We start from the raw sequence: 26,191 nt of genomic DNA, 5'->3' as shown, positions 1-26,191 counted from the left end.
GTTCTTCCACCTAGAATCCTCTGATTTTACATTCCAGCAATGCATTGATATTTCATTACATTTGTCACTTCAGAAGGAGAGTAAAGGAGAAGGATTTCCATATGAATTTTTTGTAATTCAATTATTTCAAAATAACACATGGTGTTAATGTCTTGATAGAAACAAATGTGTGACTTGATAAAAGATCAGCTCTTTGAGGCAGTTTTCCTATTAAAATCATCATCATAATTGGTGATTGAATTGAGGATTTCACACATGCTTGAAAATATATATAAAAAGCCTTAAATATACTCAATTCTCAGATCTAGTATTTTTTTAAAAAGGCAGCCACCTCTGTATATCTCTCTTTTATGATTTTCTACTCCTTTACTATAGCAGCCATGGCTTTGGGCATCCTGTTCAGGATTCCAATAAATGTTTTTATAATCCTTATAGTTTATATATTGAATCACTTTTGGAGGCACACATATCCTCTGAGCCTTGACCAAGGAAGAGTATCTGTTTTTTTATGTTAATTTTTTGTGCTGAAACCCAAGGAGGCAAGTGCTCTACCACTGAGCTACATTGCTAGTCCAGATCCTTATTTTTATAGGCTACAAAGCAGGGATCATAATAATACCTACTCCACCATATTATGTAAAGTAGATGAATATTTATGCAGAAGCCTGGGACTAACTAACTGGTTGGAAAATTTCTTAGCTCACTCTGTAATTAAAGATCAAATTCTTGATTATCTGTGAAGCCACTAGTAATATTAAATTTCTAGTCTGTTTCCCGAATGCTCTGTCAAGGGCTTATGAAAAGCAAAATCATATGTGGGTCAGATTCCATGAAGACCTGATGGGGACTAGAAAATTCAGGAAGGCTAAGGCAAAAAAGATACAGATTTAAGGGGTATCTTCTCTCATTTCTGCCCATCTTTGCTAGAGGGTGGCTGTCAGCATAAAAAGGCAGGTAATAGCCAACTGAGCCTGGGGCATTCATTACCCTTTTCTTTGGGGGTGTCGGGAAGATCGTCCTAGGCAAGGAGGAAAACTCAGCTGTCCTCTAGACTGTCAAAAAAGCTTGGATCTTCATTCCTCCTCCATGCCTTACTCCTACTTCCTAGTGTTCTGGGTCTAGGTGGATTTATTTTGGGACAAAGAAACTATAGAGATGTATTGTTGCTTTCTGTCTGCCCTATCTCATCCCTTTTTAACTTAGTGTAGTTGACAAGGGGTTGTTGTTTTGAAGAATTGGCCATCACAAGGAAAGCGGTCTAACGAAATAAAAACACACAGAATGAACTGGATCACAGTTTCTTTTATGATTTTTCTCTCTATCTCCCTCCCTTTCTTTCATTAATCTTCCCCCTTTTTATTTTTTTAATTCAGTAAACCTGAATTCTGTGCTGGCTAGAAGTAAGGGGCATGTTTTTCTTCCCCTAATTTATCTGTTGTTCAGCCAAATACTGTTGTGACTGCTGCAATTCATAGAACATAAGCCCCTAGGTACGTTTTCTGGCTTCAGTCCAGGGTATGCTAAGGCTTGTTTCCTCTCTTGTAAGCCTCTCTTCCAGCTCCTCAGTATCTGACCTTACTCCAAACTCATTTCCTGTAGTTGCTCCACAATGCACCTGCATTACTCTTAACTGCCACCAGGTGGTATCTAATGCTGGTGTCCATTGTTTATATCCAATATTGTAAAAAAAATAGTGAAGTCATTTTTCTTTTCACCATAAAAATATACCGTTAAAACAAAATATGAAGTGTTTAAGCATTTTCTAATCACAAAATCGTTCCTAATGTCAGCTAACATCTGTATTCTGCTTTATGATTTGCCAGGTGTCTTCAAATTATTATTTCTTTTGATGTTTCCAATAGTTGTTTAAGGTCAGTATGGTGTTTTAACTTGCCACACCATACATTTGGCAGAAAGGCTAGATGACATGGCCAAGGACACACAAGTACAAAGCACTATAATAGGAAAGTAAGGCTGGTCCTCCGATTTTATACCCAAATAACCTGTTTAACACCATGCTGCTGTTACAAGGTGAACAGAGAAGAAACACCATGTACACATCCCGCAAATGCTGAACCAGAGTCCAATTATAAATCTCTGCTCATTGTCGTCTTCCTTGTTGCTTTCATGCGGCTGTTGATGTTAGGTCCTGAGTGTGACTTCCACATTTCGGTGTTGTGGCTGACACCCACATAGAATTCATCCGCCCACTTTGCTGTTTTAGATGAAGTGATTATCCCATTGTAACCTTCAGTTTGTTTCCTGTGTAAGATGCTCTTTCTATATTGTCTAATGTTCTACAAGAAATTGGCCCTCGCTTTATTTTCCTTAAACAAGGAGCCCTAAACATGATACACATCTAAAATGATATGTTAACACATGATTGTTTCTTCCTCTGTAAAGAAAAAAAAATTCCATAGTAACCAGGTTGCAACATTTTCCTAGGATGCGCAGCTATTATTACTGAAAGCTCAAACCTGTTTTTTTCTTTTTTTTTTCTTAAAGGTCCAAATCCAGTTTTTTCCTTATTAACAATTTAATGATGCTTTTTAAATGATTTCCTCTTGAACTAACCCATGACGAACTAGTGAAATTGTAAGTGTACTTGGGGAAAAGTAATTACAGCAATTTTTGTATATTGAGCACTCCACTGACTAACAGACACTCTGTTAATCATTTAAAATTTCTTACAAGTCAATTAATAGTCACAGAAAAACTTTACACAGCAGATACTTTTATTATCTGTACTTTCCAGGCAAAGAAACTGAGACTTAGAGAGTCTGAGGAACAAGAGACCAAAGCAAAGGATGGAGCTGAGATTTGAAGTTGGATCTATCAGAACAGATTTGGGTTTAGGTCTCCCTGGCTCTTTTTCTGCTCACCCTAAGGCTTCCTAGGCCTAAGGGTAAGCCAGCCTGATCCTTCATACTTCTACCTAACTAACCAGTATCCATATTGGGCTCCTTTTACTTTCCATTTTATGAATGGGAATGTGTTCCAGCCATCATCACTCCATCCTAGATGCTATTTTATAGCAGGGAAGTTTGTGCACTGCAGCCAGGAGGAAGTGGGTCCTAGTGGATTCATGCTAATGACCTAGCCTATAATATTGAAGTTTTAGGTAGTTCTGATGTCAGGCACTTACCCTCCTTATTCCTATAATCTTAGGATGTGGATGAGGAAAGAGGTCTCATTAAAGGAAGGACATTATGTCCTTAAAACACACCTCTGAAATTGTATATTAAAGATAAAACAGTTATTATAAAAAATTTTTAGCTGTCTCAATTGTATTAATACCATAATTTATTCACTGACTACATATTGTGAGCCAAGGGCTGTGCTGGGGATTACAGACACAGGAAATGGCACAGGAGAAAAGACTCAATCAACAATGTTTATTCATCATAAACTTTATTGGATATCTATGTATTAGTTATCATATCTGTTGCCAGAAATAAAAAATATTACTACTTATTTCCTTATTCTAGCAAACTTCTAGAATGGAGAAGAAGAGGACACAGAGTAAAAAAAAAATGTGCTAAGTGTTGTAATAGAAGTATATTTTAGGTGCTATGGCTTTAAAGAATGCTGTAGAGAGAGGTGGTGACATTTGCTTTGAGTCTTGAATGAGGAAGAAGAGTTTTCTGTTTGAATGCACACCTTTCTTTTTAAGGTCTGGGTGCTTTCTGGGCTGCAGCATTCCAGGCTCTAGGGTTTCTAGACTGGTAATGAATTGAACCATAAGTTACACTCACCTCAGCCTATGATGTTGTTCCCTCAAGCCTCTCAGCTCAGTTGAGTTCTCTGTTTTTCCAGTTAGATATTCTATAGCTCAGCCTTCTCCCATCCCTATCCACAGCCCCACCAATTTTCTCATATTTCAAGGGTTGATTAAATCTACTCCCCCAACAACCTTCCTTGTCTGTGCCCAAATTCCATGGTATTTCTCATCTGTAAATTGAATTTGACCAGCTAATTAGAGTGATTGGCCCAGACTGAGCCAATCAGATGTATTCACCACTCTGAAGTGGAAGCATGGAATCTGGAGAGGAAGGAGGAGCAGGGATGGTGGCCCTCTCCAAGTCTGGTTCTCCAGCTTTGTTGGAGGATTGGGGCTAAAAATAGCAGATTTCAACATCGTGTAAAAACAGGAAGCCACTTAAAATGGAATACAAGGCTGCGCTGGGAAAGGCTCAGGGCTCCTCTTCCTCCTTCCAACTTTGCCTCTCGCCAAGCTAGTAAGACTCCTTTCTCCTCCGTTCTCACCCACAGAGGGATTTGGGGCAGTATTTTTGGATGCTGCAGTGTTTAAGGGGGGATGCTGACATTTGGGAGGGGCAGAGATTCTTGCTGCCCCTCAGTGTGCAGGACAGTGCCACACAGAGAAGAACTGACTGCCATCTTATGCTGTTTTCCAATGTCTCCTGACATTTATGCAGGTTTAAAAAAAAAAAAGAAGAAGAAGAAGAAATGAAAGAAAGCAAAGAAATCCCTGTTATACATAAACAAAGAATCTGGGGGTTTTTTGAGGGAAGATTTTAACTGGTTTTGGAACTTACCCGAGAGTCCTTCCCTGCTTAGGGACATCACATCAGGGTGAAAACCAGGCTTGTAGTGTTGTCAATCAATACACAGGAGGGCTCAGTGCTCAATGGTCCCCACTGAACTAACTGGATTCTGAACATAGTACAGCAGCTGACTTCTTCATTATGGATTCTCTAGTGTCCTCCAGGCTGTGAGCATTTGCATATTGAATACAAATCATTATGTATTTTGTAAATTGCTTCCTTTTTATTTCTCCTTTAAACTATAGTTAGAGAAAGATATTAGATTTTTGAAAAAGATTATTTGAATTTCATTTCAGGATAATTCTGGTGACAGTCTAAATCACATGACATAAAAATGAGGTATTTGATCTAGAAGGGTCCAGATCATGACCATAAAGCCCTTCCTTACTTTCCCATAGTCTTTTAAACCACCCCTCCCCCAATCTGCTTATTACTAAAGACCTTGGATATTCATACAGGTAAGACAAGATCTTGTTTAAAATTATCTAAGCCTAGAATTTCATTTTACATATAAAAATAAAATATTTGGGATTTTTTTAAGAGGAAAGATTTTTATCTGGTTTGGAATTTAGGTTGACATTCATTTTTATTTTTAAAGATAACAGCATACTTTTCTTTCTGTTTATACATAAACACCTTTAGAAAATGGCTCTATTCTTGTCAACCACAACATCTGGGGTTGATACTTATTGAAGGTTTAATGACCCATTTCAAATGCTATTGGGGAGGGGGTTTAAAAGATCAACTTTTAAGCTCCTGGGAGCTCACTTTCTTTTGAGGCTTAATTGGATATAGAGTGTGTAGTGACCCAGTCCACACTCTTAATGACCACATGAGGGAATAAAACTTTGCTTTGTGTCTGGATGCTTAAGAAGATTTAAATAAAAGTTAGCACCAGATTTGAAAAGGAGAAAAGAAGAAGCATTCTGTTCTGATATTCTGTTATCAACTGGTTGGCAAACTTTTGAGCAGAATGAGGTACATGGCTTCATGGTGAAGTACAGAGACTCCCCAGGATGAGGTGTCCTTCTCAGCCATTCCTGTGCAGAGTGCAGATGAAACCCCCCTACCACCAACAGTGCCCAGAGGCTTCCTTAGCTGTTTCACGGCTCCTCCTGAATGATTATATTGACGAGGATAACATTTCAGGGAGCATGTTTAATTTTGTATCTTTGACATATAATAATTGTACATATTTATGGGTTATAATGTGATATTTCAATTCAAATACATATTGTATTTGACAATCAATTCAGGGGAATTAGTAGATCCATCACCTTAAATTTATATCATTTCTTTGTGGTAAGAACATTCAAAATCTTATTTCCGAGCTATTTGACATTTACAAGACATTATTGTTAACTATGACATTAACAAGCAAATACACAATTGGTCCTCACCATATTTTACTAATGGTCCTTAGCTGCTGCTGATGATCTTAGTCCTACATGTTTTTCCCTGGAAACTGAAGTGCCATCAGGAAAAAAAATGCCTTTTCAAAACTTTATTAGCTTGGTCTTCAGAGCCGAATATCTGAAGATTTTCTGCATTGACTCCACTTGTATGTCCTTAATGGGGAGAATTGTAATTTTAAAGAAACCTGAGTTTTTGATCACTTTGAAACTGAGTTAACATAATTTCCAAAATCAACAGTTTGAGACTTTGATTTTTATCAGCTCAAGAATCCTTGACAGAAGACCCATGGGAATGACACAGAATGTTATGAAGATTTTAATCAAGATGAGATAATGCATATGAAAGTGAATCATGTCATCCTTCATGAAGGTAAAGCTCTTTAGGATAAACCACGAATGATCATTGACTTCTAAGAGATAATTTAACATGATTCACAAACAATAAAATAAGTATATTGTGAAGCTCTGTTCTCATATTTTAACAGCTGCTCACTGAAAAACCGGGGGAGGGGGAGACTCTGAAAAGAAGAGTCAATGTGTCAGGACATTAATTAGGGACTGTTTTCCAAGATGGATTTTATCTGTTTGATTTGGAGTTAGCCAGACATGACCTGAACAACCAAAAAGAAATGACCTTTTTTTTTTTTTTCAAATATACCTCCTTCATGTGCTGGAAATATTTGCTCAAGTTGTGATGCAAGTGTGTAGGACACACCCGAGAGCTTTAAAGAATCCTACACTCAAGTGTCAATTACTGCTCTATTCTTTTCAAGCAGTTGAGTCACTTGGTACCCTTCCATCCTTGTCTGTCTCATTTTCTGTTTTCAAATGCTAGCGAGAAAGTAGCTTGGAGCTTTGTACCTTCTTGTTTTCATGGCCCTCCTATCATTCTCTTTCTGTTTCTTCCTTATCAGTTTCATAACTTTGGCCTCAGGGATGTTTTGCAGTCCTCAAATCAACTTGCAGCTTCTAAGACTGCTGTGCAAAGATGGATTGTGCTTTGTGAGAACTACCTAGGCCTTGATGTGGTATAGACACTTCCCTTCTAGAAGGCAGCAAGGCATAATAACTTGTTTTCTTGACTCATACATTGACTCAAAGATTCATTATGCATGGTATTTTGGGGATGCTGGGAAACAAACAGGTTGGCCTTACTTCCTGACCTTAAGGAACTTGTATTACATAAAATAAGATGAAAGCAGCATGACCTAAATGCCATAGAACTGTACTATCCCATAGAATAGTCATTAATTGGTTATTGAGTATTTGAAATGTAGGAGTCCTAATTGAGATGCACCAGAAGTGTTAAAAATGCACCAGATTTAAGAGTGTAAAAAAAATGCGAAGCACGTCAATATTTTTATATTGATTACATCGTGATGTGACAAGGTTTGGAATATATTGGGTTCAAGTACATGATTAAAATCAATCTCATATTTAAAAAAAATTTTATGTGACAACTAGAACATTTAAAAGGACTTCTGTGGCTTTATTATTTCTACTGAAGTTTAGAAAGAAGTGTGGGAAGGTGGTGAGAAAACTATGTGAGAGGAAGTGACACTGAAGCTCAGTTTTCAGGATGAGTAGCTTTAGACATGCTGAGTGCAGGTGGACCTCAGCCATCACCAAGAAGCAATGCCACATAATGGGCAAGGCATGGTCATTGAATGACAGGTCAGCTCCTCTTATTATAAACTAGTACAGTACTACTATGGACAAGAAAAAGCCCTCAGTCTGTTTTATCTAATTTTACTAGTCTGTGGGATATCAGCAGGATTAAAGAATGATTTAAAGTATATTAAAATGGCATTTAACCCCAAAAACCTTTTCCTTGGATACCGTGCCAGAAACACTACCTTTAAGGTCTTGCCTCTCTTTTCACATTGTTGCTTATAAAATAATTGCCTATACTCTGAGTAAATCCTAAATACTACACAGCATATATTCAGGAACAGAGAAAACAGTATTGCTTGGTTTGTTCTTCACCATCTTTATTCCATAGCTGACTTTATCATATTTTATAACTTTCCTCTGTGTGTGTGTGGCAGGGTAGAATCTTACAAGTAGAAATGGACCATTGTCTTTCTTTATCCTGTTGAAATCCATTGGTCATTGGGAACCCCAGGAAAATATTCCAAGCCCTATATCTTCCTACAACAAAATTGTAGATGACTCTGGAAACTTGAGCAAATTCTGAAGATGATTGACTTGCAATTTTCTTAGTGATGCTGGACAAGTTTGGCATATCCCCAAGTTCCCATTAAAGCAGTCTGGTTTTATGGCATCCAATATCTTACTGAAATATTCCAAGAAACTAATATTAGATCAGCATGTGATAGGTTACTCGAAGGGTAATTGGAAAAAGAATTATAACTTCACACAGAAGCTAGCCTCTGTTGGGGACTGGGCTTGTCGCAAGATGGTGAGCAAATGGTTGTGAGGGGCCCAGATATGATAATGGCCCCAACAGATTTATTCTGTCTTCCTTTCCAAGGCTCTGACTAAAAGGAGTTTTAAGAGGATTTCCTTTAGAGAAGTAAAACAAAACCTACACATGACTGTCGGTTCAAGTGCACACCTCACAGACTTCTGGCTTCTAACTCAGTTTCTTATGCATTTCAATTTCTGTTTCCCCTGATTATCTGTTAAGAGAATCAGAAGAGGGTGTATACTGAGAGCCCTTATTCACCTTGAAGTTTTGCTTGCTACTTGCTTTTTTTCTATTATAATAAACTAGCTAACATTGAGCACTTATTAGTTCTTTTAATCCTCATCATATCACTAAGGATTAGCTATGATTACCCCATAATTTAATTATCTGTTGATGAAAGCGAAATTACCATAAAACTTAGGGACTTACAACAGTAATCATATATTATCTCTTACAGTTCCTGTGGATCAGGAATTCCGACAGAATATAATATTTGTCTTTGTACCTTGAGCTCTGGAGTTTCAGCTGGAAAACTGGAAGACTGAGCCCTGGGATCACCTTCTATCTGGCAGTTAATACTGGCTGTCAGCTGGGGTCTTGGGTGGGGCACCCATGCATGGCTTCTTCATGTAGTGTGGGCTTCCTCACAATATGGTGACTGGGTTCCAAAGGCAATGTGGTGAGGGGAGGGGAGGCATGCAGGGTAGAGACGAGGAGAGAGAGAGAGAGAGAGAGAGAGAGAGAGAGAGAGAGAGAGAGAGAGAAGGAGAGAGTGTGTTATTTTCAGACAAGACTTATCTGGGAGCCACATCACTCCTGCCACATTCTGTTGACTGAGGCAGTTTCAAAGTTCAGCCTAGTTCAAGGGAAGAGAACAGAGACCTCTCTTTCTTGATGAAGGAATGTCAATGTCACTTCATTAAAACAGCATGTGGGATGCTATACATACCAGTGCAGCCATCTTTTAGAAAAAATAATCTGTCACACATCTATATTTTACGGATGAAAAATCAAAGGCTTAAAATGGATAAATAGTTTACAATCATGCAATTATTAAAAAGAAAAGCCAAAACAGAAATCTGGTTTCCATAATTCATTTTCTTTTTAAGAATCCACAATATTATATTTTCTCCTACCTCAATTCTTTCCAGTTTAAATTTTGGATATGATAAATTTAAAATAATATATTTCAATTCTCATGATAAAAACTGTGCTGCAGACATCATAAACCTTGAATGACAGTGGTAATATGCTATCACAGTAATATTTATTCCCAAACTACAAGTGCTAAATTCTCTAATAATTCAAGCACTGTTTGCCCTAAAGTGCTTCCCTTTCTTTCGTACTATTCCTATAGTCCCAAAAGGAGTATATCTCACATGCCCACAAAACCATCTAGCCCTCCACATAATAGCTGCCATGTCTTTATTTCCTCTGCCCATGGTGAGACTGCTGAGAACATTGTGGCAAAAGAGTTTGGTCTTCTCCCTTCCAGCAGTTACTAGGAACCCTGGAGAGATTGTTTTGCATAGAGATGGGAGCAAAGACCCACATTTCTCTTCTGGGACACACTTTGTCTTATCTCCTATGAAGAGAAGTAGTATTGTTTTTCCCAGAGAGTAACAGGGTCCATGAAATCTGATCCTTCTACTTTATCCCCACATCATTCTCATTGCCTGTCATTGATGCTAATAAAATAGCAAAAACTGTTCAGCCCACCCCACCTCTAAGCTATCCAGGATAAGGCAATTCAGCCTTGGTCTCCAAACTCATTTCTGCCAGGGTTAGGAACATTTATCTTTTCCCTTTTCAACAAAAAATAATTGAATGCACCTGCAATAAAGTGTACAAGAAGAAGTTTAGCTCAACAAGAATATAATAACGTAACAAACATAAACTCTTGACTTTTATGGCTAAATATGGGTCCCCTGATTATTAGTGACCTCATGGTGTTTCTGCCAAAACAGTAGGTGGACATTTACCTTTCACTGGTGTACCTCAAAGAACAGTGAGATAGTTTTCCCAAAACAAAAGAGGGGATAATCTAAAGAGAAATTCATTTTTTATTCACTGCTCAAAGCTTAAAAAAAAAAAAAAAGAAAAGTTTCTCAGGTCTCTTTTTATGCTATCAAGATATCAAGGCCACACTGGGCCACAGCTTCAGAACTCTTTGTAAGCAGGGAAAATTCTTCCTAAGATATATCCTAGATATGGGAGATTATTAGAAGAGAAGTAGCAGAAGGCTTTATGTTCCACTGTTGTTCTTTTCCTTAGGGTTTTAGGAGTACAATATTATTCCTATTAATAGTCGTGGTAATAGTGAGGAGGAAGAGAAGGAAGAAAAAAGAGATGATACAGTTGGGGAGAAGTAGTATATTAAATTATTAGTAAGTTCTGGGCACTAGGCTAAAGGATATAATCTAGTTCTTTCAATAGCTGTGTGAAGTCGATACTGTTATGTATATATGTAAAAATACTCCAGTTTTTCAGATGAAGAAACTCAGACCTAAATATGTAAAGAGCTATTCAAGACCTCAAACTTGTTGAGGTGAAGGTGGGATTTCTACCAACTATTTTTGGTTTGTATCCTAAATCCCTCACCCCAAAGGCCCTTGTGCTCAAGGTTTGGTTGCCAGCCTGTGGTGTTAAAGTGATGGAACCTTTAAGATGTGGGGCCTAGTAGGAGGAGGTTAGGTCATTGGAATCATGCCCTTTAAAGGGATGTTGGGACCCTGGTCTCTTCCTCTCTCTCTTTGCCTCCTGACTGCCATGAGGTGAACAGCTTTGCTTCACTGCACACTCTCCACCATGATGTTGTCTTGCCACAGGCTCCAAACCAGTGGAAACAACTAGCCATGAATTGAACCCATGAGCCAGAATAAACCATTCCTTCTCATAAGTTGGTTACCTCAGAGATTTTGTCACAGAGATAAAAAGATGACTAACACACATCTGAACTGCTAGCCATTGTTTTCCTAAGAATTGTCCAATGTGACCAAACTTTATTAACCACTCACTATGTGTGTAAATCCATGCCAGGTTCTGGGATGACAAAAGTGACTGAAGAGCTAGTCCTGTCCTGAGGGAGCCCATGGTTTGATGGAGAAGACAACACAATGGTGGGAATCCTCTTATTTAAGGTCCTCTGATAATATCAGACAGGGAGAGATTTATTCTAATTCTTATGCAATCTAGGAAAAATTCCAGAAGGCGATTTTTGATAATTAAATTAGCTTACAAATACAATTTTGATTGGTAGAGAAGAAAGAAGGAGAACCACATTCTTAAGGAGGAAATAGTATGAAGGGGAGAAGAAAATGTCTGTTGAAATGCATAATGTGGAGAGAGGAAGGTTTGAGTTGTTGGGTTGGTTGGAAAATTAGATGTTTGGGCAAGAGTCTCAAAGGACAGATCAGGAATGAGAGATGGATATCAATCATGATGGGCCCTGCTGGTCCCAAAAGGAGTCTGAATTTGTCCTTCAGACAGGAGGAGGAGTCATGTAGAGGCTTCTGCATAGGAGAGAGGCAGAATTATATTGTAGGAGTCTCAGATACGGGCTGGCTCCTGTAACCTCTTAAATGGATGGATCTTCTGGATTCAGCTTACATACTGCCAAATTCGTTGGGGAAGCCCCAAGGGAAGGCCACAACCACTGGGCAGAAATCCATGAAAACCTCATCTTCCACCTCCAGGGTACTGTTTTGCTTCCCGGAGTTGCATTTTTGTGGCTTTGTCTTTCCAGTAACTCTCATGTTACTTAGATATTTCCCATTGGTGCAGGGAAAGAAAGAAAGGTTGATATTTGTGCCTAAGTCTCAACCAAACATTGTCATTTCCGGAGAGGGCAAAGGTTCATAAAAGGGAAGAGTAAGTATGGGAAGAGAGCAAGTCCTCTGCAGGCCGGAAGGTGGCCTGAGGGAGGAGGCATGAGGGAGAGCTACTTCATGGATAAAACCTCCCCAGACAAACCTCTCAATCGCATTTGCTCATCCGTTAACTTCATAAAATTTAATTGACTAATTTTGGGGGGACAGGGTTGGGGATCAAACCCAAGGCCTCATACATGCTAGGCAAGCATTCTACCCCTAAGCTACAGCCCGAGCCCCTCATCCTTTTATTTTTAGCCTTGACGAATTGAAACAAAATTCTCATTATTTTTAAAGCCTAATACATTAAATTTGTCTAAAAATTCATTACTCCTTTTTGATACTGAAGAGAAGTGGCTCTCTCCACTGAGACCTATAAAGAGTTGAATCCTAGTTACTTTGCATTTCTGAGAATGGTCTGGAGTCTGGGAAAACAAGGCCTGCTATGACTATATTATATCTTTACCTTTGCCAACCTTGAAAAGCCTAAGCTGATGACTCTATCTGCTGCTTAATAGGTAGGACAGGGTGAGATCTTGCAAGAAAATAGAGCAGCCTTTTGCCTCAGTGAAAATTTCTTCTTTCAAACTGACCAATTTGTAGACAAATTCCTCATGGGCTGCCATAGTTCACCTGAGGTGCCATGCAGCTTGAAATAGTCCATCAGTCAAAACAGTTGTTGGCTGACTACTTGATTACAGTGGCATAAAAGGCATAGAAAGCCATATCCCCGTATTTAGGTAAGTTAAAAATTAATCAAATACTTTGGACATTTGGTCAATACTTCTGAAGTTTATAAAGTGTCTCAACTGTAGACATTTGACCTTTCAAATATGGGTCTAAGTGGAATCAGTCCTACTATTCCAGAGACTAACAGCTCTAGAGGGAAAAGACTTTCCTCATGTGTCTTAAGTGTATGTACCAGACTCTACCAACCATTGTGCTCTATGATTCAGCTTTGTTTTTAGACAGATCTTACGATGGTGCAATTTATAGTGCATTGTGTCCGTGTGTGTTAACAATGTTAATTTGAACAGCCTCTGCAATGGCCAATTTTGTGATTTTGAAGAGTTGTTTTATTATTATTATTATTATCATTATTAATTTTACTATGGTATTATTATCATTATTATTAACTACACTGTGAGCCTCAGGAACTGAGGTAAGTAGACCCTCTCTTAACCTCCTTGGGCCCTTGATATGGGGAACCTAATGGAATTCCTCAGCCCCAGCCTAAAAAGAAACCACCTCCAGGTTTGGAAGACAGGTGTGTATTAGCATGAATTGCATATCTGTATTTAAGTCCTGTTGTCAGCACTGAGCTGCCATCTTCCCTGAAGCACTCTGCAACATTCTCGTATTCCTAAAGTATTTAAAGTGTGGGCGTTAGTCAGCTTCCTGTTGCTGTGACTAAATACCTAAGAAAATCAGGGTTTCCGTCCATGCTTCACTGGTTCCATTGCCATAGGCCTGTGGTGAGGCTGTACATCATGGTGGAGGGATATGGCAAAGCAAAACTACTCTCCTCAATGTGGCCAGGAAGCAGAGGTGGGGTGGTAGTGGGGGTGCTGAGGACAAAGTATAGTTCCCACAGGCACATCTCCAAAGGCTTACTGCCTTCAGCTAGTTCTTAACCTCCTATGGTTTTCACCATCTCCCACTTGTCCATTCAGATTATGAATCTATCAATGGATTAATCCACTGAAGAGGTTAGAGCCCTCAAGATCCAATCATTTCTTAAAATCCCCACCTTCGAACATTGGTGCTTTGGGAATCAAGCCTTCAACACATGAGCCTTTGAGGGACATTCCAGATTCAAACCAGGATAAGACAGTCTTTAAGCACTTGTTAAATCTACCCTAATTGAGATCTATAGATTCTGTGGAGAGACAGCACCCAGTAGGTTGAGCTGTGCACATTACAGCCCAGAAGAATGACACCAAAAGTTCTGTGAGCTATCCTGCCCATTGCTGATTTTGTATTCCACCTTGACTGAGTCTAGTCAAGTTCACCTGAGATGGACAGTTTCAGTGTGAAGGTTTGTGTGGGCACATGTGATTTCAGCTTCCCACACATTTATTCTAGTTGAATACATGGGGCATGCATTACTACACTTGGTAACCAGACACTTTTCTAACTCAGGTTCCAAAATGAACCTTTTTTTTTTTTTTCCTTGTTAGAGGAGAATACATTTGACAGTAAAAAAAATCTGTCTTCCACTCATTTAATAATGATTTACTGAATAGTTACCATCTGCCAAAGTGCTGCCCAAGCTATGGAGTAAAACAGATGGTGACCAAGACAGTCAGGGCCCTGACCAGCCAGAGCCACAGCCCCCTGGTGAGAAGAAGGTAACAAACAGGTAAATAAGTAAACTTACGAGAAGATTCCATATGGCCACATGTAACATGAAGACAATAAAATGGGGTGATTAGATAGAGGAAGCACTCCTAGAATTTATGGTCATACTTGGTTCCCAGAGGAAGTGACATGTGAGCTCACACAGTGTGTGTGTGTGTGTGTGTGTAACATTTAGAGCTTTTGTACTATCCCATAGCTATATGGACATACCTGATTCAAGAAGAATTCCATAGAAAATAATAGTTCCCTGGATAACACTCATCTATTATTTAAGATATACAGTCTTGCGCATGATTAGTTATCTCTCAGTTCAACCAATATCCTTTGAGGACATTTGATTTCTACTTTTGTGGAAAGGGCAGGTTGCTTACTGGTGGGAAAAGTGTCAGGGTTTGTTGGTGGTTAGAGCTTAGTTAGAATGGCCTAGTGTTAATTACTGTCTTCTTCTTCCTCCATTTTTTTTTTTTTTTTTTTTTGTGGTGCTGAGGATCAAACCAGAGGCTAGGCAAGTACTGAGCTATATAGTGTTCAGTAATACTGAGCTACCCTGTCTCCTTCCTTCATTTTTATTGCTATTAGTTAGCTTTCTGTTACTATAATAAATATCAGAAGTAATTGACTTACCAGGGGAAAGGTTCATTTTGGATTCCAGGTTCCATTCCATGATCTGTTGACCCCATTGCTTTGTGTTTTTATGGTGGCACATCCTGGCCAGAGCACAAGGCAGAATAAAACTGTCCTCTTTATAACTAGGAAGTGAAAGAGGAAGAGGAAAAGACTGAGGTCCCCCTATCCCCTCCAAGGGCCCCAGAGACCTGAACACTTCCCTCACCTTTTGAAAGTCCTACCTCCCCTGCTCTCCAGGTGACTATTGTTTCTTCTGGAATTCTTGGATTAGGTAGCTCCATATGGCTATGGGATGCAACAAAAACTCAAAATGTTGGCACACATTGTGAGCTCACATGTCACTTTCTCTGGGAAATGAGATCTCTATCTAATTATCCAATTGTATTGTCTTCACGATACATGTGGCCATCTGGAACCTTGTGGTAGCTTTCCTTGTTTACATGTTTGTTACCTTCTTCCCTCAGGGAGCATGTGGGCAGGGCCCCACAAAAGTCTTGCCTTCCCTTGGGCCTTTCTGGGGACCAAGACTAATACATGGGCCTTTGGGGAACACTCTAGATTCAAATTATAACTATAAAGACTTTTTTTCTTGAAGGTTCTTTTCAATAATATTGATTTTGTAAATGACTGGTGAATATTTGTCTTATTGTTTTACTGTGACACTTGAAGCTTTTCTCTCTCTTTGGCTGCCACTCCATAGCCAAAAAGTATGAAAAATACTTGTGGAGTGGTGGTTGACTCAGTATTAGTACATGGCCAACTGCTACAGATATGGGGAATTTCTAGGATTGCCATAAGGGAATAACTGAACCACTGCAGGTAACAAAGAATTAATTTTGAGGGATATTAAGCACCCTTAATTAGCCCATTTGAGTTTTGTTTCCCCACAGGAAAAATATTCTTATGGCAACTTGCCACGTCAAAGCTTTTAAATTTCTCCGTAACTTAGAGCTGAAGTCAGTTTTACAATGCAAATGAGGACTACAAAAATCTTTTAAGCCAAATCATTCATAAGCATTTAAGAAACTCCAGGGCCTCTGGATTTTGTTAATAATTTTGTAGCAATCACTGGGGAGGTCTTCTGAAAAATATATAGCTGGTGAATTCAGAGTGCCTAAATCTTCTAATAACCTACATTTGTGCAGATTCTGAAAGCTCATTTTTTTCTAAATCCTGATTATGCTGTATTTTAATTGCATTGTAAAGTTTAAGAGAATTTAGAGATCATAAAAATTCAAGACAAATAGCAGCAGTTCAGTCTAGACACATCCATCACAGGAAGTTGATCGCTTACAACATCACATGTGATGAAGGCAACAGGAGGTGTTATCATTTATTGGCCTCAGATTCAATTAAATGAGATCAATTAATTCTTTGGAATATTTATGATATGATTCTACTACTTAAGCATCTATGTGCACTGAATTTAATTTAACAATGACAGTGGGTTGATCTGTTTGGTTATTATGTAGATTTATATGTTTTTTAATCTTAGAGGAAAGACTTTTAAAATTATTTGTATTTACCAAATGTGAGCATATAGAGACTAATTTAATATATATTAATGATTGACAGTAATGATTATTTTAGATTTGTTATGAACATTTGCCTTAGATGCACATCTAAAGGCAAAATTAGTGATGAACAATTATTGCAAGGTTACTTTGAAATTCTGCTCTTTCTTAGATCCACACATGGGAACAAACTTGAACTCTAGCAACTGATCAGGGAAAAGAAGAACATAGTCATTTGATCTAGAATCAGTTCTCAGAGAGTATAAAGTGATTTCTGATGTCTAATTTTCCACTATTAAAAATAGCACAGAATTATGTTCAAAGTACTAAGGAGGGAAGCTGGTAATTCATAGAATAATATTCAAAGTGCACTAGAAGTAGAACTGCCATTATAACCATGTGGCTTGAGCCCTTTGATTTTTTTTCCCCCTATGGGAACCTGCAGGCAGCTCTCAACATATTCTGATGTGACCCTTGGAACATCAGTACTTGGTATAGTGTAAAGTAGGAACTGCTTTATTTCCTTGGATTTTAAATTTTTCTTTCTACTTTTTGAGCATATTTCTGTCTGACAATAATTACTTCCTGCTTTTTCTTTTCCTTCTTCAATATTTTGCTTTGTTCCTTTTTTCCTCCTATCTTCTAAGACAGCAGAAATCTAGAACAGAAGATGTCCTCAAGTATTTGTGCATTGCCTTATGTTCAGACAATTGAGTTTTTGTTATCAGAGATCTTGGGTAACAGGAAAATGGGGCAAGAGGTTAGGTCAGGTGTATAAAGCCAAGAAGTATGGGGATCTTGGCATGCAAACAAAGTATGTAGAGACAGCAGGCAGTAAAAGTTCTACAGGGCAAGGGTGTGCATTTGATATGAATATACAAGCCATTAGGGGGGTCACAGACATAGAATGGCAAGATGATTTGAATGTGAAACAGTAGACATATGACTGATGAGGACACTTTAAAAATGAGGAGACTTCTGCCTGAGCCAGTTATCTATCTCTTTATACACATTCTGTTGAACAATAAGCTGCATAACAGCAGTGCTGTGTTTCTTTTGCCTGCTGATACGTTTAGCATTGAGCTTTGCAAAATATATATGTATTTGGTATTTGGAGATATACATATATATCTCCAAACTTGGTGCTCTTAACATGTATACTAAATGTTTCCTCAACATAACTATGTTCATCACCATCCTGATTGTTGTTCTCTGGATAAATTCCATTTTAAAAAAAAAAGGATTTCTTTTAAAATATGGCCTCCTCAGTGACTATAATACTTTCTGTTGAAGACATGGAAGTAATTGAAGTCTGTAAACACTGACCCATAATGTTTGACTTGCCTATAGCTACAGATTTTAACAAACAAGTAACAAAGGAAGAAGAGGGAAAGGACAATTTGAATGCCTGTCAAATCTCTATTTTCTTTCTTCTGCCCTGTTCATTCATAAATAAATGAATGAATGAGTTCTGAGACTGAAGTTATTCATCCTAGGGTATTGTAGTCTGGGATCTGGAAGTGAAAACACAATACCTCCTTTCTCTCCTCCTCATCTTCTGCATTTTCTTCCTCTTCCTTATCACCAGAAAAATAATTGGAGCTACATTTTATTTGGAAGCTGACAATGTCCCAGGTGCTGTTAAGTGCTTTATATTCATTATATTATTTGAAACTCACAAAACCCTCTGAAATGCTGGGTTTTTTTGTTTGTTTGTTTTTTGTTTTGTTTTGTTTTTTGTACTGCTTTAATAGGAGATTGGGGCACAGAGGTTGTTTACATATCAATGGTTGTGTAACTAGTGAATAGTGACTCTTACTCTAAATACAGGTGTTTAACTTGGAGCCCATATTTTCAACCACTGAACTATACAGTGTTCTCTGTTAGCCACAATGTCAAGGTACAAATAAGTTTAAATTGACATTTTTTCAGTAGTTGGCATGAATATCCATGGTCCACGTTGAAGTTAGGCCTACCCCTGCAGCTTGCTTTGGCCAATAAAATGCAAGCATTGGAAGCAATGTCACTTCTGGGTAGAAGCTTTAAGCACCATTAGGTGATGCATCATGCATCTTTTTTTGTAGTGGTAATCATGAAAGTGTATTTAAGAGAAATTTTGCTGCCGTGAATCTCTGATTAAAATGAGCCCCTCCTAATTCACATTGGACATCTAGTCTGAATGAGAAATAACCTTTTCTTGCATCAAACCAGTGAGTGTTTCTTTTTTTTTTTTTCATTACCACAGTATACTAGTGCTTATTCTGATGTTTCTCATTCCTCTGACAAAGAATCTGAATTCTTCCCAGACTTGTCTTCTTAAAGACATTAGGCATTCTATAATGGTGTAAAAATTGTGTTTAAAATTACTTTAAGAGTCTATATGAATCTAAAACTTTATTAAGTCATTGATAAGATGATACTATATAAAGGTTTAAAATAATTTTAAAATCACAATTTCAGTGTCATCATTAAAATGACCTATTTTATTTGCTATTAGATGATAGATCAATAATAGTTTAACGTATTTCTTTGCACTATTTCCTTAAAATCTTCTTTATTTATCATACTTTCTTGCATAATTTCATTTTTTTCCTTTTAGGCTTTCATTTTTCTCCCTTTTGAGATGGTTAATGTGAAGTCTCTGAGGATGAAATAAGTATCCATAGAATGAAATAATTGAACAGGATCAACTTCAAAGACCTTCAGAATACAATTTCCACCTAGTCCATGACAGGAAGCTGACTGCTTCACTGGGGATACTGATTCATTTTCGGCCAGCTTTAAACATTTCTTCTTTGAAAAAAAAAAAAAGAATTAGTCTTTCAGGTATTTTGACCAATTGTCCTAGGTTATTCCCTCTAAATTTACTCAAATGTAGCCAAATTGTACCCTTCTGACAACACTTCCAACACGGAAAGTCACATATCACATCTCCCAATGATCATCCCCGATGGTTGGCAAAGCCTCAACTTAAATATATATGTATTTGGAGATATACATATATATCTCCAAACTTGGTGCTCTTAACATGTATACTAAATGTTTCCTCAACATAACTATGTTCATCACCATCCTGATTGTTGTTCTCTAGATAAATTCCATTAAAAAAAGGATTTCTTTTAAAATATGGCCTCCTCAGTGACTATAATACTTTATGTTGAAGACATGGAAATAATTGAAGTCTGTAAACACTGACCCATAATGTTTGACTTGCCTATAGCTACAGATTTTAACAAACAAGTAACAAAGGAAGAAGAGGGAAAGGACAATTTGAATGCCTGTCAAATCTCTATTTTCTTTCTTCTGCTCTGTTCCATTCATTTTGTTACTTGTCTGGCTCCTAAAGTCATTTGAGCTTGAACTCCCTACTTTTAAAGAACATGGCATGTTCTTGGCATCCACAGATTTAATAGTTGTACTTCTTCTCAAGAAACTCCACAGCTCTGTGGCTCAGAGTAACTTCTAACCTCGTTGTGCAATGAATCTGAATTGTCTATCCTTTAGAACTACTATCTAGCATGAAGTAATTTAGCTAATAAATGCATCTAGATAACCAACCAGCTTCGGTATCAGTGTGGCCTTTCTGTTTCCTGCTTGTTTTCACATTTTTGTTTTGTTTTGTTTTATGCAGGCAACAATATGCATTAAGGTCATTCATGTTATGACTTGAACTTCAAGAGTTTTAATTTTTTTCTGTTATCTACAAAGCCAACTGATGGTTCCCATGATGTCTACTTATTAATTATTTTTTTAGAAGTATAAGCCAGTCTTTTTATGTCTAATTTGAAAGAAGCAGAGAATTCTCTACAAATTGATAGAAAAATGGTTGATTATTCTGCAGGAAAGTTCTTTTCTGTTGTTGACACAGATGTAAGGAACCCCTGGGTGATATGGAATATCACTCAGATATTCCTAGTGCCTTTATGTAGAAGTGATTAGTCACATGCATGGTGCTGTTTTGTTCAAAATAACATGACTAGACATGAATCTTGTCATTGAGTTCTAGATCCATCTGGCCAACATAAAAATGCTATCCCCACTATAAATAAATATGTTTATATATATGCAAACTAAGTAGATTTTGCTAGGCTTTTCAAGATCATGTCTTTACTAAAGATTTTCTAGAAGATATACCCCAAAGCTTTGATGAATTTGGAGTAATATAAATTTTGGTTTTGGCATGTGGATACAGGGAAATTGGCCGGTAGAACAGACTAGCAAAAACTGGCTTAAGGTCGTATGGAAACTTACTTGATTTGATCATTTCATATCGTATACATCAATCAAACTGTCACACTGTACCCCACAAATATGCACAAGATTACATGTTAATAAAAATATTTCTTGGCAAAAATAAAATGATTTTCTAGTAGCCATGGGTATGCTAAGATGGAATAGATCCATTTGTTAGGTTGTGAGCTCCCTGTCATTAGAGATGTTTAATCATAGTTTGGATGATCACAGAGGGTGAATTGTACTCAGCACATCAAGTCCCTTCCGGTCCTGAAATACTATGTTTCTTTTTTTAAAGTTTTTTTAAATTTTATTTTGTTATATATGACAGCAAAATGCATTACAATTCATATTACACACATAAAGCACAATTTTTCATGTCTCTGGTTGTACACAAAGTAGAGTCACACCATTCATGTCTTCATACATGTACTTAGGGTAATGATGTCCATCTCATTCTACCATTTTTCTACTCTCATGCCCCCTCCTTTCCCCTCTTCCCCTCTGCCCTATCTAGAGTTCACCTAATTCTCCCATGCCCACCCCCAACCACATTATGCATCAGCAGCCTTAAATCAGAGAAAACACTCAGCATTTGGTTTTTTGGGATTGGCTAACTTCACTTAGCATTATATTCTCCAATGCCATCCATTTACCTGCAAATGCCATGATTTTATTTTCTTTTAATGTGGAATAATATCCCATTGTGTAGATATACCACATTTTCTTTATCCATTCATCTATTGAAGGACATAGGTTGGTTCCACAGTTTAGTTATTGTGAATTGTGCTGCTATGAACCTTGATGTGGCTGTGTCCCTGTAAGTATGCTGTTTTTAAGTCCTTTGGGTATAGACCGAGGAGTGGAATAGCTAGGTCAAATGGTGGTTCCATTCCCTGAAATCCTGTTTCTATAATTCAATCTAATAATTCAATAACTTCAAGAAGTATTTTAGATTATTTACTCCTCCCACAAATTAGCCAGATGATTGGTTGAGATTTCTTTTTCTTTGATTTGCACAGCAAAAAGTAGTAGAAGTCAGGCTTTCTGGCTAATAATTCAGATGTCCTGCCCTCTAAATGCTATTCACATATACATGCATGTAGGAAATCCAATAATGGTTGGATGGAATATATCTATAAAGTTATAAACATGTAACTGTAGTGAATTTAATCCCTAACTGGATAGTGCGTAGTTAAATAATCTGGTTTGTTCTTAATTTCCTTTGGTAGTTTTGTAACACAATGGCATGTGTAAAATTTTAATAGGATTCTGAAGCAACATTGATAGCTTAAAGTTTTAAAGGGAAGGTTAACATTTAAACAGATTTTTATTATAAAAGACAATAGAAAATCTAGCCGGTGACTTGGTTTTCTAGGAATAACAGAGTAATTGATGGTTGTAAGTATCAGAAAAGGTTTTTCAGAGGTAGCAACTATTAGGGAGAGGATGGGGAGAAAAATCTTTAATACTTGACATCCATAAGAAAGATTGAGCCTGGGAGGGAGCAAGTCCTGCTTGAGAACTTCGAGAAAATAATGCATACTCAATATTCCTGTTTAGACTTTACAGCTAAACTCAGCCTAACTCCAATGCTGTGAGTTAAATACTCAAGTTTTTTCCTTACGATAGCAGGATATGCAAAGTGTTCTGCACTGCCCTAGAACCTCTGCATGCTGCAAAAATGAATCCTGTCTACTTCTTGCTCAAACCATTCCCCCACTCAAAATACAAAATTCCCACTCCAAATGAAACTACAAGAGACAGGTGACTGGACAGGAAAAAAAAAAAAAAACGAGAGTAGATTTCAGATGGCTTTGCTAACAACAGCAAGAAAGTTTTCAATTTCTGAGGAATGACTGCAGCATTAAAATTTTGTGGTATTTCTGTATTATTCCCAGTGAAAACCAGATTCCTGAACATCAATGAATTCAGTGTTTAAATTCAATGCTTACTTTTAGCACTGCAAGTGTTTTAAGCAATAAATAACTTTATTTGTATATATATATTAAAAAATCCACAATAGTTGTGTGTATATCATGTACCAGGCAAAGCATTATCAAAGAATTGCTTCTGTGCTGTAATCATAGATAAAATAAGTTCTCACTAAATAAATGGAAGTTTCCCTTTGCCTCATACTAACGGCCATTTGCAATCTTGTGTATCAGTCATATTTTATTGCCCTCACCAAATCTTTCTTTTTACCATTGCTCAGGCCTTTTCAAACTGTATTCATTCTTCATAGTCTGATTCCACTTCTGCCTCTTCCTTGAAGTTCCCTTGACATCTTCAAAACAGAATGTCTCCTTCCTCCTTTCACAGGGAGCCCTTGTTATCTGCTGTACTTGGGCACTTATCCTCTAATATCTAGTGCCATCATGAGTGCTGCTAGTGTGTATTGCTATCTGTCTGGCTTTTCATGTGAGCACATCCTGCTCCCCAAATAGATTTTGTGTTCTTTCTGTAGAACAAGTACTGTAATTTCGTGTTATGCAACTCAGTGGAAATTCATTGAAACTTTGGGCTATCCTCCTGCATCCAAGAAGTGGAGATTCCTTGTTGTGTGAATTCAAATGTTCAAGGAAGAATGCAAATGTGGGTGTGTACCTGAGAATGTGAAGTGAAACTTGGCTTTGTTGATACTTTCCAATTGCCTGGAAAAGAGGGTGTAATCTCATGTGCTGTTTCATATTCAGGACATGAAGTGATCTTTCCTAATAGGCAGCATAGGCAGTGTCACAACCCCACAACATTCTTTTTTTCACCTTTTCTCTCTCCTGTCTTTTTTACTTACCAGCCAACTCTTCATTTTCTCACAGAACTATATATATTTTTTCTGATGCATAAAGTTCATTTTGTTTTCTTGGGGCAACAATCAGAAGTCTCACAAGACTTGTGCATCTCTGAACTTTACTCAACTCTACAGGCTTTTTTATTATCTCTTGTGTAGACCAACTTCTGCTTTTTCTAGCTGTACAATGAAGCAAGGGGTCAAAGCCCTGAGTTTAAAATCCTTGTGTACAGGGTCCACAGAAAGACAGCCCTGACCCATATCCCTGCACTAACTTGTTGATCAATCAATAAACCCCTGGATCAATAAAATGTGTCCAAGTAGAGTATTTTACTCTTTGTGTTTCAGAGGTAATAATTTGGATGGGGCTATTTCTTGAAGGAATACGCTAGACACATACAAGTGGCTGCCGCACCATACTTGTGCACAGAAGCAAACAGTTTACAAGCCCTTTCCCATATCTTATCTTATTTGAGCTTCATTCAAGTGACACAGGTAAGACAAGTATTATTGTTATATAACTTACACAGGATGACTTTAATGTGCTCTTGGAAACTAAATGACTTGTGCAAGATTCCCAGATAAGTACCAAATCCACCTTCCAGTGCCCAAGAAAATCCATCTTTCAAAATGTTCCTAAAATCCCTCCCACCGGCTTCTCAAAGTTGATGACTGCTCTCCTATTTGGCCTCTCTAGAAAATTCTAGGGAGGCAGGAACGAGGGGGAAGGAAGGTGAAATAGAGAAAGAGGGAGAGGAACCAAAGGAACAAGTTACTGAGCTGGTCACATCCTTGAGAAAAGCTCAAAGTACCACAGGATAATTTCAGAGAGGCTGATTGAAGCTATGGTGTGTCCAAGGGACAGGGGAGGAAAAGGAGTAAAAATTTATTCATGGCTTCCATTGCCTATGATCAAAGTTCAGGTCCTGGGTCATTAACTCGCCAACACATACTGCTGTACACTGAGAAGGAGCTTCTGGATAGCACAGAAGCCCTGAGGTAGGAGTCAAGGCACTATCAGGTCATACAGGATGGAGTGACATTGAGAAACAAGGAGGGGGTCTGGCTGGCTTGGAAGGCTAGTTTCTACCATGACATGACCTTTTGCCACAGAGATTGGGACACGGCTTAACAAACTCATCTCTCTGGCCTATGAGAATGTGGTTGGTCCAAAGCAACTTTCAGAAGGTCACAAGTATCACTGAACAACTGAGTACGCAGACTAGAATGGGGAAAGAGACATCTACTCCTCAATAAAGACTCACTTAAATGATGCCTCCTCACCACCCACAAAATTGACCAATCCCTTCTTTATGCCACACTATTCTTCACATGAGTCTAACATGGATATATAAATATTCAACACAATTACACAGACTTTTCTCCTCATAGAGAAGATTTTTTTGAGGTTAGAGTAATGTTGATTCATAAATTTATAGTTTATTGGGTAGCTACTATGTGGTGGGAAACATTGGTTAAGTGCTGGGGATACAACCATTGATAAAAATAGATTTTTAACTTTTGAAGTTTACATTTGTGTGTGGGGGGGGGGAGGAAGGGAGAGAGAATAAATAGTAAAATATGAATTGTGTTGATGTATGCTTTGGGGAGTGAGAGTTGTAGATCAACTAAGGTAGAAGGGAAGGCTTCTCAGAGAACGTGACATTAAAGAGCAGGCATAGATATTTGAAGGAAAAGAGTTCCAGGGACAGAGAAAACCAAAAGCTGTAAGGCATGGAATGATGTGCTCCAAGAAGGATGGAGAGTCCAGCCTGACCACAGCAGAATAAGGGAGAGGAAAGAGCAGATGAGGTTCAGAGAGTTAATACGGAGTCAAATTTCTGAGAGCACTGTAATGACTTTGGCTTCCCTTTGGGGAAGGATGGAGAAGAACAAGCTCTTAAAGTGCTAAAGTGATCTTGAATTTCAACAGTATTACTCTGGCTGAGAATAGACTGTGGAGAGAGGGAGGTGGAAACTAGAAGTTAGGAGGTTAGGTGAGAAATGCTGGTTGTTTGGATAGGATGGTAACAAAGAGGTGGTGAGAGATGGTGAGATTGTGGTAATGATACTGACAGGACTTGTAATGGATTAGAAAGAAAGTATGAAAGGAAGAGAGAAGGAAAAAATGACACTCCACATTTTTGGTCTGAGTCAAGACTACAAGGACGGAGAGATTTATCGAAGAAGATTTGCAGCGTGGCCACGAGGTGGTTTTTATAGACATTCAGGTGGAGTTGTTGAGTAAACAGTGGATTTAAGAGTCTGAAGTTCAGGGAAAAGTTCATGGCTAGAGATATAAATGTAGGAGCTATTAGTATGACATTGAAAATCATGAAGAAAGCCTTGAAATCCTTGAGATAGGGGTAAGAACAGCAATTG

Source organism: Marmota flaviventris, chromosome 11, assembly GCF_047511675.1.
Source record: "Marmota flaviventris isolate mMarFla1 chromosome 11, mMarFla1.hap1, whole genome shotgun sequence".
Taxonomy (NCBI): domain Eukaryota; kingdom Metazoa; phylum Chordata; class Mammalia; order Rodentia; family Sciuridae; genus Marmota; species Marmota flaviventris.
Note: the sequence above shows the minus strand (reverse complement) of the source record.